We start from the raw sequence: 14198 nt of genomic DNA on the forward strand, positions 1-14198 counted from the left end.
TATTCTCTGAGCGAGCTCTACCATATCGCGCCTAATTTCTTTTATGTTTATATCTATTGCCCGTATTTCAGCGAGACATTTTGCGTTTAATTCATTATTACCTTCATATTGTAATATATTAGTTTCCCTCTTCGTATACCATTTTAAAGTATTTTCCTTGCTTTTCTACGCGTTCAGAAATATCCTCAATACGGTCATGCATCTCATCTAATTTATCGACTGTATCTATATGTAAACTAAGCGTTCCTTATTAGCCTGCCACACATCTCGGGCTGATTACAACTATCCTTTGAGGAATTGTGTGTATTCATGCACACCTCCTAATTGGTTCTGAATTTTACAGACTTTTGTTTGTGTTTGTTCTACACGATGACATGTTTCTGCAGTTTGTCGCCTAACTTCGATGCTGGGATGTGTGGCGAGTTCGATTGCCTGTTTAGTACTATGACTGACTTCGTGAAGCTGGTCATGATTCTTAAGTGTTATGCCATCGTATTTTTGTTCGTAGATTTCGTTTCTACGTTTACTTTCAGCCTCTACAGTTAATACTTTGTTCTAATCTGTGGTTATTTTCCTCGACATTCCTTTTGTACAGCGTCTAACTTCTGACCTAACTCACTCTTTAGGTCTTTTTCTAACCTAACAATATTCTCTTTATTTCCCTGTTCTAATCTAGCAAAATTCTTTTCGTTTTGTCTACTTTTTGTTCTAACGTGGCAAACTTCTCTTCTTTTTTATCTGCTTTTTGTTCTAATCTATCAACATTCTCTTTAAATCGAGGAAAATTCTTTTCAAGAAATGCATTCATCTTAGTAACCAAATCTACTTCCTGATGTGCCATCTTGGACAAAAATAAACTTAAAACGTACGATTAGAATAAAATGAACTATCACAGAAACATATGATTAAAATCACCTGAAAGAGATTTTTTTTCAGATTACTGGTTCTAAGCTGGAAAAGTAATAATATATTAAAATATTGATCTTACAAGTATATTTGAGCACCAACGGTCTCGATTCGAGTCGGTAGTTCGGGCGTCATTCATTTTGTTCGAATCGCTGTTCAGACTGACATTTATTTGTAACCAACCTGATAATCTAGTCGATGTTTATGGTTCGTTGTCCTACCATTTTTCCTGAGACCTGAACTCACCTGGATAGGACGATGAAGGACCTTTCCAAGAAGGAATCACAAATTGTTTCCAAATCGCTCGTCGGTCTCAATGATGATATAAGCATTAGGCGCCGAGAGGTTCGGATATCTTGTCTCGAAAACCTCACGGACGATCAGACGGTCATCCAGACCATAGCGCACACAAACATCATTCACACAAACAACGAAACACATTGGATTAAATTACACTATACCTATTTATTAGAATACTATTATATAAAAATAATGAAGAGAAATGAACACAACACTTAACACAGAATATGTATAATAATCTTCATTACTAAAATCACACTTTGCCTTTTTAATGCACGGTAGCTTTTGTTTATCACTTTAATATAGAAGATTATAACTCAGATTTCACTGCAAATGCTTCTCTCACACCATTGACGCACTTGGGGGATTAGCACTGGGGAAAAGTTGCCGGGATAATCCCATGTAGAAATACAGATGTTGCGCCAAACAATCCTGAAGCGTTGAGATGAGTCTTCAGCACAAAAAAAGTCTCCAAAGTAGAATGTTAATGTTGGAGGGCGCGTTTATAACTGATAGGTACGCACAAGATATGAGAACCTTGAACTTCACTAGTTGGGGCTAGCCGTAAGAAAACGTCCTTCGCCAGTTAATAGCTTGTGCCCATTAACACAAAATCATACTTAATTCCCGACGCAACGTGCGTGGTGACTGCACACCATTCCGTAGTCAAACTCCCCGAGCGCCAACGTTCTAGATACGAGCTGCAGTGGTTGACTGAAGAGTGTTGGCAGTTGATTCTAAAAAACACTCAGTTAACTCACCTGTATGCACATACAAACAGAATACGGAAAATAATTTATGTTAATTTTAGTCCACTGGCCACGATGCACGAGACATTGCGATTACTCGGGCGTGAGAAAGTACAGATAAGGAACTGCAAAAGCGATGATGCTGGTGCCATTCGGTCAATTGAACACCTATTCTGGTCCAGCCTGCTCTAAACTACTGCAATGTTTCTATAAGCGATTAAAGAAAGCACTTAATTTAGTTCCAAATAACTGAAGAATATATAATGTGCATATAACAAGTCAGGGAGAAACACAAAAAAGAATCGTCACTCACTGAAATGTCGTCACCAAAAAAGCAATGTTTTAAATATATATATGAAAAAACAATGAGAGACTTATTTGTCCAGTTGCGTGGGAAGGAAGCAATTCCCACCGAAGAAATAATGTATTTGCTTCGCAGAATAGAGTATAAATCGAAAATAATAATCACTATCTTTACAAAATATACAGAGCGTCCATAAAAATACTTCTATATCCTGGCAGCGGTTATAATACGTGGGTAGCAGATGCAGTAAGAAAAAAGATTACAAAAAGGAAAAAGGAACAAAATAATTGATATTCATGAGATTTGAGCTTATGATAAGGTCCAATAAGATGAGGAAACAGAAAGTTGTGGATTATTTGCAGAAAAGATAAATATCTTTTAAAGCAAAAACGGAAGCTGGTGGATAACCCCCGTGTTGTGAGACAGATGAGCTAAAGAAGAAGTACATACAAGAATTTTATGAAAAAGAAGAAATGCTTTTAGATGTAAAGGAAATTAACAATAATCTGGTACTCAGGAGTATAGCTAAGTTAATGTCAATTTCAATTTTTGGAAAAGTTGGTCAACGTGAGATCATGGGTCATGTAAGCATCTTTAATGACCCCAAGGAATCATACGATAAATTATCATCACACAGTCATCAAGTATTTCCAGAAAAAATATGACATGTTATATATATATATATATATATATATATATATATATATATATATATATATAGGTAATACACAGACGAATTTCGTGTTTCACTAGCAAGGCAGTCATATCTACACCTCGTAAAACCCTCCTAAAATTTTAAGAAACACCCGGAAATAAATTTCTTACACTCCGTTACTAGGGAGTGCAATATAAAAACGATCTGCCTAAAGTCCTGCTGGACTTTGTACAAGATATTTGAAACGATCTTATGGTTAGACAGAACGGGAATTTCCGTTCTGCCTAGTCTTTGGAGACAGGGATTTCTATGCTGGAGGAAAAATTTAGGGAAATGCGCACCGAAAAGCTTGACTCCTAGTGTGTTTTATGCAGATCGGAATTCTTATATAAAATGGACGTAGTAAGGAGCGCGGGAACTAAATCCAAAAGGTCACAATGTAAGGGAAATTTTAACAAAGGAGAAAATTACAGAAGTATATATTGGATGTACCCGTGAACACCCTATATGATTATTTTTTCCCTTCAATAGTCATCCTTTTCAACTGAAATAACTTTTTATTTCTTTGAAACTGCTGAACACTCGTAAAATGAGTAAAAATGTTATAAAAAATAACAGATTAGCTTTACTTCCTTTCATGCATGTCAATATGAAAAGTTTTGGATATTCCTATTCATTATTCCTTTAATGCTTTTGAAATACGTTTAGGTTACTACAGTACGACCATTTATTTTAATTACAAAAAGTAACTGTGATGCTATTTGATTTTTTTTTAAATGTCGTTCTTGCGCTTTAGCATATAGCACTTTTATTTTGAGTGATGAATAACTATTTATGTTAATTCTGAAATACCCATCGGTATTTTTCTTAGCAATGATCAAAACTTGAAATATAAACCTACTATAACAGTCTTACGTCTTTTATTAGGTTTTCAGCTTTAAAAAAATATATCATTTCCCTTAATTATAGAATCTCAGATAACATTTTTGATGCATAATAGTTGAAGAAAAAATAATCATTATGTTATTAATCTACTCCTATGATTCTGTCGCTAATTTACTACGCTTTGTCTAAATTTTCCTTTGGATTTGTCCTCTTGAATTTTATCCAGCATTAGTATAATAATCTGTTTGGTAATTCTAAGAGAGGCTGTAAGAGGAATAACTGTTTCTTCAAGTTTCATCATATATTTTGAATGTTATTCTTCTTGTTCTTCTCAGAAAAATGACGAGGATAGTTTTTTATCAGCAGTGTTACTAACATTGTTTAAAATTTTGTCCTTTTGCATTGTTTGCTTCATATTTGCCATAGCCAATTCAATGCTCCTCACAAGCATCCCACGCCAGCTACCGAAACTTCTGTGCTCGCCATGACCTTCCCGCCTTTTACATGCAACTTCTTGCATTATGCTTAAGTTTTGGACACGTGTGTATTATATAGCACCATTTTTTTTATGAAACAGTAATACATACAAAGAGTTCAAAAATTTATTCAAAAATCGCATTTCCAAATAAAACGATATATACAGGGTGAGTCAAAATATGTGTTACAAGCCAGTATCTCGCAAACTATACATCATATAAGAAAAATATTAAGAGACAATGTACAATACAGAGGGGCCTAAAAATAAGTTAAACATTAGGTTTCCCCGGCCCCCCATTTTGGGGGGAGGAGGGTAAAAGTGAAATTTTCAAATCGGAACATAGGTCGAGTGATACCTTGTTCGAAAGAGCTTGAAAAGTTGAACAAATTTTGTAGGAAACAATTTTTGAAAATGGGCACTGTTTTCAAGATAGACCCCAAAGTTGGTCCTGTAGGAGATAAAATTTCCAGTACTTATAAATCGGAAACGGCTAAGTAGAAAAACACGAAACAAAAAATGAAAAAAGTAAACGCCATAGGCAACGTGGAATGGTGTTGTCGTGGTGCCCCAGGGCCCCATCATGGGGCCCCAGGACCAATTTTAAAATTTCAAATCTGATTATAGGTCGAGTGATATCTTGTTTGATAGATTATGGAAAACCAAACAGCTTAGGAAAAAAATGTTTTGATTTCGGGCAAGCCTGTTTCAAAATGGCCGCCGGAAATGGTTCCACATTCAGATAGAAAGTGCAGTGTTCAAACTGAGTGTTACAAGCCAATATCCCGCGAATTATTGCATCAAATAAAAAGTGTTAAGAGTCAATGTACAATACAAACAGGCCTAAAAATATGTCGAACCCGAGGTTCCATCATCATACTGTAAGTGAATAACAAGTAAAATGTTCGGGGGCAAAATCGACCTATAAGGGTTAACGTAATAATAATAATAATAATAATAATAATAATAAGAAGAAGAAGAAGAAGAAGAAGAAGAAGGATACTAGTACGAAAAATAATAATGAAACTAGTAATAATAATAATAATATGAATGAAAATAATAAGACAATGAATAATACTAATACGTATGCGCAAAGAGACGTCGTTCCTCAATCACTACAATCCTATGAGAAAGGGATAGGAAGGTACCTATTAGGCCCTACTTGTAGGCAACATCTCAACATGTGCCCAGTTAGAGTAAGGAAAGCCCGTCAACGTCATTGCTTGGGGAATGGAACCGACGGCCTTCGGAACATAGTACAACGATAACGTTGTATATTGCATTAACAATCTGTACCATCTTATAAAAAAAGGATCAGAGGCGAATTATTTGAGCCGTTTTATACAAAGAAAAGAAAGTTGCAAAGAAATATCTTTAGATTATTTTTGATCGTCAACTATTAATGTAATCGCTATGGAAACATAATAAATGTAAGTGTAAGTGTGCAGACATAGAAAGAACGGGATATCAACTTTGGTGATAAGTTTTCCGTACAAGGAAACGAACACATCGCATTAATATTATTAGTTCGGGTAGCGTTTGAATAGAGCAATGGCGGTGTTTGATGATTGTGTAGATATGTTGCTGGTGTTGGGCGAATGTAGAAGAAACTATCGTAACGCGGCACGAATGTATGCAATGCGCTATCCCCAACGACAACAAACATCTCACATGGCATTTCTGCGATTGGAGAGACGTTTGCGGCAACATGGTAGTCTTGTCCGGGGACGAGGTAGGGGTCGTTACTGCTCTGGAACCAATGAAGAACGTGCAACAGGAATATTGGCAGCAGTGCATGTAGACCCACATGTTACCACGAGACATCTCGCTCAGGCCAGTGGAGTTAGCCAAAGATCTGTAGTGCGTATTTTGCACGAGTACATGTTTCATCCGTATCACATCATTTTACATCAGGAACTATCTGGCAATGATTTTCATGCCAGATTGCAATTTTGTCTATGGTTGGAAGGTATGGAAAACAGACAGCGCAACTTCATATCCACCATCTTGTTTAGCGATGAAGCTACATTTACAAACACAGGACACGTAAACCGATATAATATGCATTATTGGGCTAGGGAAAATCCACTATGGCAGAGACAAGTTGCTCATCAGCATCGGTGGTCTCTTAATGTATGGTGTGGCATCCTTGGTAACCATATCATTGGGCCATATTTTTTTGATGGACGTCTTTCTGGTGATACCTATGCCGCATTTGTCAGTGAAGTACTATACCCGGAGTTGTTAGAGAATATTCCTTTCGCTGAACGTATAAGAATGTGGTATCAACATGATGGTGCTCCAGCACACAACGCACACCAGGTCAGAGCCTTATTGGACCACCGTATGGCGAATAAATGGATTGGGCGTCGAGGTCCTATTCACTGGCCTCCACGATCTCCTGACCTAACCCCACTTGATTTTTTCCTCTGGGGTTATGTTAAGGATCGGGTAATGTCAAATGTACCAACAACTACTGATGATATGAAGGCGCGTATCCTAGGTGTGTGTGCATCTATCACTCCAGAGATGCTACATGATGTACGAACATCCCTATGCCGCCGCTTACGGAGGTGTGTGGAGCAGGATGGAGGACATATCGAGCATCATTTGTAACATGGTAAGTGTTGAAATTATTTGCTTTACAGTGATTGAAATTACAGTTTTTAACATCGCACATACCCGTAGAATTACTAAACGTTATCCTACTACTTTACATGATGTTAGGTTGTGGTAATGCTGTTGTGACAGGCTTGCCTGAAATCAAAACAACTTTTGTAGTAAGCTGTTTGGTATTTCACGATCTATCAAAGAGGCATCACTCGCCCTATGTTGCGATTTGAAAATTCCATGTACGCCCCTCCATACAAAAGCGGGGCGAGGGAACTTTAACACAAATTTCAGGCTTTCTGTATTGTACATTGACTCTTAACACTTTTTTATTTGATACGTAGTTCGCTTGATATTGGCGTGTAATACTCAATTTGAACACTGCACTTTCTATCTGAATGTGGAACCATTTTTGACGGCCATTTTGAAACAGGCCTGCCCAAAATGAAAACAAATTTTGTGCGAAGGTGTTTGGCTTTCCACGATCTATCAAACAAGGTATCACTCAACCTACAGATATATTCCCATTTTAAATTTTGAAATTGGTCCCGGGGCCCCATGATTAGGGCCCTGGGGACACCACGAAAACATCATTCCACATTGCCTATGATGTTTCCCTTTTTCATTTTTTGTTTAATCGTTTCCTACTCATACGTTTCCGATTTATAAGTACTGGAATTTTTATCTGATACAGGACCAATTTTGGGGTCTATCTTGAAAACGGTGCCCCATATCAAAAATTGTTTCTTACAAAAATTGTTCAATTTTTCAAGCTCTTTCGAACGAGGTATCACTCGACCTATGTTTCAATTTTAAAATTTCACGTTCACCCTCCTCTCCCCAAATTGGGGGGCGGGGGAAACCTAATGTTTGACTCATTTTTTAGGCCCCTCTGTATTGGACATTGTCTCTTAATATTTTTCTTATATGATGTATAGTTCGCGAGATATTGGCTTGTAACACTTATTTTGACTCACCCTGTATATATATAGTTAGTTCAAGAAAGTCGGGCGCAGCTGCCCCATTTGCCACCTAATCGCCGCCCATGGTTGGTAAACAACTTCCGTATAGGCGAATATGGCGCCAATAATGGCCAGAAAAATAACTAGTTAAATTTAGTAGCAGGCCGGCGTAACAACAAACTATAACTTAGATAATGTTCTTACAGTATGGAAACACTGACTGACTTCGTCACATATTTTCCGCTGTAGTGGGGTACCATAGATTCCTCAATGATAAACTCTGTCATCTGGTAGCGTTTAACTCAATTAACGACGACGCAACGTCCATGTTGCATGTGCTAAATGATTGCATAAGACTCATCAGCAGAACCTGTTCGAAATACCGTTTTGGGCTTTTTGATGGGTACGCTCATTAGCAACGCAATTCATTCTAAAATTATAGGGAAAAAGCTAATTTAGTATGCTTGGTAAAGATTAGGAAGCAACTTAGACGTTGGCAATTAAAAATATTATGTGTATGAACTTCTAATATTAGAATATTTTTAAATATATATATATATATATATATATATATATATATATATATATATATATACAGTAAGTGATAAGCGCACTGTTAAATTATATTTTTGAACTCAATCATTCGTTCATTAAGAAGAGAAAAGACATTACAACAATATATTTAACGAATGTACAAAATAAAAAAAAAAGATCCGGAATCCGGAAAGGGATAGGCCTATACAAAATAAATAAATAAATATTACAATATTTCAGAGGGTCTAGATCATTTGGACCCGATGTTGGTATTTCAAGGATAAACAAGTGAATTATATATATATATATATATATATATATATATATATATATATATATATGTGTGTGTGTGTGTGTGTGTGTGTGTGCGTGATATATAGTATATTTTGACTCAGTTTCCTGATCAACGTTCCGTTACATTCTAGGAATCTACAATTACGTCACTTTTGAACAAAGAGATGTTTATCCTTGTTTCCCCTATGCAGTTCATAGCACTTAACAATTTTAGGGGAAAACCTGCCAACTTGTAGCACTTCTATTATTTTAATTCATTTAAAGAACCAGTTGCCGATTGGTCGCAAACTGGAATTATGATTTTCGGTTGAAAAATCTTACCAAGCTCTCAATCAAATTTGGCCGATACATGAACCTTGTCGCAAATTGGAATGATCACAAATCGCACGGAATCAATAAAAATATATCCACAGAAAGTTACATCAGACCATATATCCACATTCGTGCACACTTCTATTTTGTAGTTGACCATCCATCACAACGGAGTTAATACTTGATCTATTGACGATTTGTGGGTGAAACATCCCAACCAAAATCTCGCGGCCTACAATCTCGCCTGGCGAAACCTGGATAACGTGTACCTCATGTAACAAAGATACAGCACTGAAAAGTTTGCTCCATCACTATAATGTTGTTCTATGTGAACAATGCAATGAACATAAGTATTTAGTAATGTTATGAAGGGTAATTTATGGGCAACCAGGGCAAGAGTGAACACTTTTTGTAAATCAAAGAATTGTGGTGTAATGGTGACAGCGAAAGACGCAAAATCTCTTTGATGTGAAAGCCTGAGATCTCTAATAACATATACAGTCTAATGGCGAGAAAGCAAGCAGAGGATACGGAGGAATAACATAGATTTGGCGAAGGAAAAATTTTCTACTCTTGCCCCATGTGATGGGGTAAGAGTAAACAACGGTTGGAGCAACACTGTACAGTCGAACGAAAACATAGAAGCGTAGACATAAACGCCAAGAAACACGTTGAATCATAGATGTGTATGTACTGGTCACATGGAACTACAGGAAGTTATAAAATACCGAACACATTAGTTACAAATGGAACTGCCAACAAAAGTTACAGTAATATATCATACATGTTATAATGGCAAAATATGAAAATAGGAGGAATCAGCTCAACATTCGTCACAAAACTTACGTGCGATGCTCCATACGTACACAGTGGTCACACACGTACGCAGGCTTCCTTAGAACAAAATTGGAATGTTGTTCGTGAGACCACGCATTGCATATGATAGAGGAAATCTATATTTCAACATTTGGGGTATCTGAAAAATAGTTCCCCACAGAATTGGCAGGGCATATCCGTGTTGTCCGGTATAGGTATATTTGACTGACGAGTGATGTTTTATGATTGGTTGCATGACTGATGGGAATTACTTGTTTGCTCAAGGTGACCAGGCGTCCCGTTTTAGCCGGGACAGTCCCTTTTTTCCAACCGTTGTCCCGTTTTTTCTGATTCTCGAACGGGACAACGGTTGGAAAACGGGACGGGACAACGGTTTTCTGATGTCCCGTTTTTAAGTAAAAATAACCTAGGTGTCCCGTAATTATTTTTCAAAATATAAATCGTCAATGCAAAGTCTACTCTCTTCCGTACCAACACTCGTTTGCCAAGGTTCAGCCGTGTCTAGAATTTCTGAATTTTCAAATGGGAATTGAGTGTTCGTGGTTCAAGTGGGAATTGAGTGGGAATTCTGAGTGTTCAAATAATTAAAAGAATTGTTGGGTAGAACTTGCAAACGGGAACCATTATTTGTTGTGTGGTACACGTAAAGTTAGAAACAGTGTGTTATCACTCTTATTTGTGTATTTTGTAAATTGAGAACATTGCTGAGTCCCAAAATGCAATCTGGAAGTCAGATATCCCCCCCTCCGTAGCCGATTCGTATGCGTCCCGTTTTCGCAAGTGAAAATTCTGGTCACCTTGTGTTTGCTGTTCTTAGCTTCTTTTGTGTTCCAACGTAACATTGCCTTTCTACATTCCCATGCGGTATGGGATGTGCTCAGGCTGTGAAATTCTAAACGATAATGCAAACTTTTGTTAGTAGTCTATGGCCGCCAATTTCTCTTACCTCTGCAAATGTCTTTTACTCAATGTTACATGTTGGCTCCTATGTTTTCTTTACCCAACTATACCACAAAGGTCAAGAGTGAACGTTCACTCTTGCCCTTTACACTCTTGTCCCGCCTCAGGCATCTTCCAATCATTACCCGCCATCCCCCGTCTAAGCACTTTTTCTTCTTGCATACTACTGATAAGAAATACGAACCGATACAGCTTTTGCATGAAATATTTCCAGTCCTGTACTTTCAACTTAAACTACATTACATATTGTGACACGACCTACGAATCTTTTACTGCTTTCCTTCTAAAACAAACTTTCCGCTCTGCTGCTTTTCACACTGCACGCACACGGATCCTTTCCTTTTCCGTTCTGACATGTGCCATGCCGAACTAGTTTTCAACATTAGCTTATTTACCGACGTTGCCACTTCTTCGTAAATGGTGTTTTCACTCTTGCCCCGGCGTTCACTCTTGCCCTGGTTATCCATACATTTATGCACTAATAATTATAACAAATATTTTTTGATTAGTGGCGCATTTAGGAGGCTATCGGTCTCAATTCTGCCCCCGCGAATAATTTCATTATTATTATTTTTGCATTATACGTACAACACAAATGCTTCTTACTGGGTCTCAAGCCTCCCCCACCGAAACAAGATCCTAAATAAGTCACTGGTTATGATAACGTTTGAATCGATATTATAATAGAAATACATTATAGGAAGTTCTAATTTGAATTATAACAGAAGTAAAAACACGTAAGATGTTAGTAATTGTAGTCGTGCTGTTGAATGAACTCCCAAAGTATTGACCACTTGAATGAAAGTATCAGAGATACTTGTTAATTTTTATTCGAAACTAACATCCCTGAAGCGCCTTGGCAGTTTATACTGGAAAATATTTCACTATGGCGTAATAAAATAAAACTGGATATTGGTCGATATCCGTGATGTATTTAAATTTTAGCAATTCGAAAAAAGTGTATATAAAAGACAAAAGTAAATATAACCAAGTAAAAGTAAGTAAGTATAACCAAGATAAGACAAAAGTATAGACCAACCTGGGTGCACAAATACTTCCTTTAGAAGTTATATAGACTGTCGAAAACATGAAAAAATGAAATTTAATGGTCAATAACTCAAATACTATGAGACCTATCGTAGTCGGGTCAAGACTTCACTTAGGAACTAGTATGTGCCGTATCCAAATATCCATGTTTCAGAATCCTGCGGTACTTCCGAAACAACTTCCATAGAGGTAGTTGGCGAGTACTTCAAATTATATGCCCTAGCCAAGCTTCCTCTACAAATATTGTTGCGTGAGTACCTTAGGATTCTGAAACATGGATTTTTGGGTAGGGCATATATTAGTTCCTAAGTGAAGGCATGATACGACTACAGTACGTCCCCCACAGACCTTTAAAGTTCTTTTATTTATGTTTTAGGCAGCCTAAAACTCTAGAAGGAAGCATTTGTGAACCCAGGTTGTTCTATACGTTTTGCCTTTTTGTCAGAAATCACCTCCCAAACGTTGTCGGTGTTGTTTTTAAACGCCTTGTCACCATCGGATAAACTTCTAGTAGGAAAGGAGAAGTATAGATTGAAGAAGTAACTTTCATTCTCTAAATCCAAAGCTATCTACCAACGATTAATATATTGTATTCATCCGTTTAGCTAATTTTAAAGAGATGACGGACTGTGTTAGGGAAAATTTGAAAACGTATGGCAAGATAGCCCCCCCACTTTAGAAAATTGAAACAATGTTTAGGTCATTCGTTTGTACTACGTTTGTACCGTTTGTACCGAAAATATTTTCGTTTGTACCATTTTCCTTATAGGGTTACTTGAGAGGACGTCTGGGGTGGCTATCTTGGCGCCAAGATAGCCCCCCCCCCCCGTATCACAGCACAAAAATTTGAAATACACCATTCGAAAGCAAATCGTTTGTACCGTTTCTACCGAAAAAAGTTCTATTTGTACCCTGATAGTTTTCGAGAAACAGGGGATGACAATCGGGGGAGCTATCTTCGCGCCAAGATAGCCCCCCCGTATCACCGCACAAAAAATTGGAATACACCATTCGAAAGCAAATCGTTTGTACCGTTTGTACCGAAAAATGTTTTGTTTGTACCCTGATAGTTTTCGAGAAACATGAGATGATATTTGGGGCGGGGGGCTATCTTGGCGCCAACATAGCCCCCCCGTATCACAGCACAAAAAATTGGAATACACCATTCGAAAGCAAATCGTTTGTACTGTTTGTACCGAAAAAAAGTTTTGTTTGTACCCTGATAGTTTTCGAGAAACAGGGGATGATATGTTGGGGCGGGAGGCTATCTTGGCGCCAAGATATCCCCCCAGGTATCACAGCACAAAAAATTGAAATGCACCATTCGAAAGCTAATCGTTTGTACCGTTTGTACCGAAAAAAGTTTTCTTTTTACCCTGATAGTTTTCGAGAAGCAGGGCTGAAATTTGAGGGCTATCTTGTACGCAAGATAGGCCCCCTAATGTGTACTTTTTCCATGTCGATTAATGAGTATTATATCTTTATCCATGTGAATTGATGTGTTTAGAATTCTGGTTGTGCATATCAAAATAAAAAAATGAGTTTTTCAGTAATAACTCAACGTTAGAATTGAATCCGCGAGTGGGAAAACAGTGAGAGTCCAAGGTAAACCATTTTGAAGTAAAGGCAAAAATAACACTAAAGATATAGAACTACAAGTTGTAATGAAGAGCAGTGCAATTTGCAAGACCTTGCACGTTATAACAGAATGCTATAATGTCCACTGTGCATTTGTGGCATTAACAAAAGAAAGTTGTTTTTTCAAATATCTCAAAATGCGTTTTGTGGACTAGTAGTGGTTTTCCACTCACCGATGCAATTCAATTTTGTCTATTTCTGCCCTTTTCCTTAAGTAAATACGTATTATTCAGCAATGGCCTATTTGCTTTCGTCTATTGTCTATGAAAGCGGCAAACTTCTCGAGCCATTAATGTGACAGATGTAAACAGTTAATTTCTTCAGTTGGTGTAAAGCTGAAACGTGGAAGGACGCAGTTTAGGTGAGCAAACATTTCATCTTTTAGTTTTCTTTGTTTAAGATTATTTCTGTAAATCCAGTTTCTTTTTGAATTTGTGCACACTTTGTTATCCTTTTCACGTTATTTATTTACGGAAAAGGGCACAAATAGAGAAAATTTAATTGAATCGTTGAGCGGAAAAAAAGTACTAGTCCACAAAACGCATTTTGAGATATTTGAAGAAAGAACTTTCGTTTGTTAATGCCACAAATGTACAGTCGACATTACAGCAATCTGCTATAACGTGTGAGGTCTTCCAAATTGTACTGCTCTTCATTACAACTTGTAGTTCTACATCTTTAGTGTTATTTTCGCCTTTAACTCAAAATGGCTTATTTAGAACTCACACTG

This window comes from Thermobia domestica, chromosome 17 (genome assembly GCF_964235325.1).
Source record: "Thermobia domestica chromosome 17, izTheDome1.hap1.1, whole genome shotgun sequence".
NCBI lineage: Eukaryota > Metazoa > Arthropoda > Insecta > Zygentoma > Lepismatidae > Thermobia > Thermobia domestica.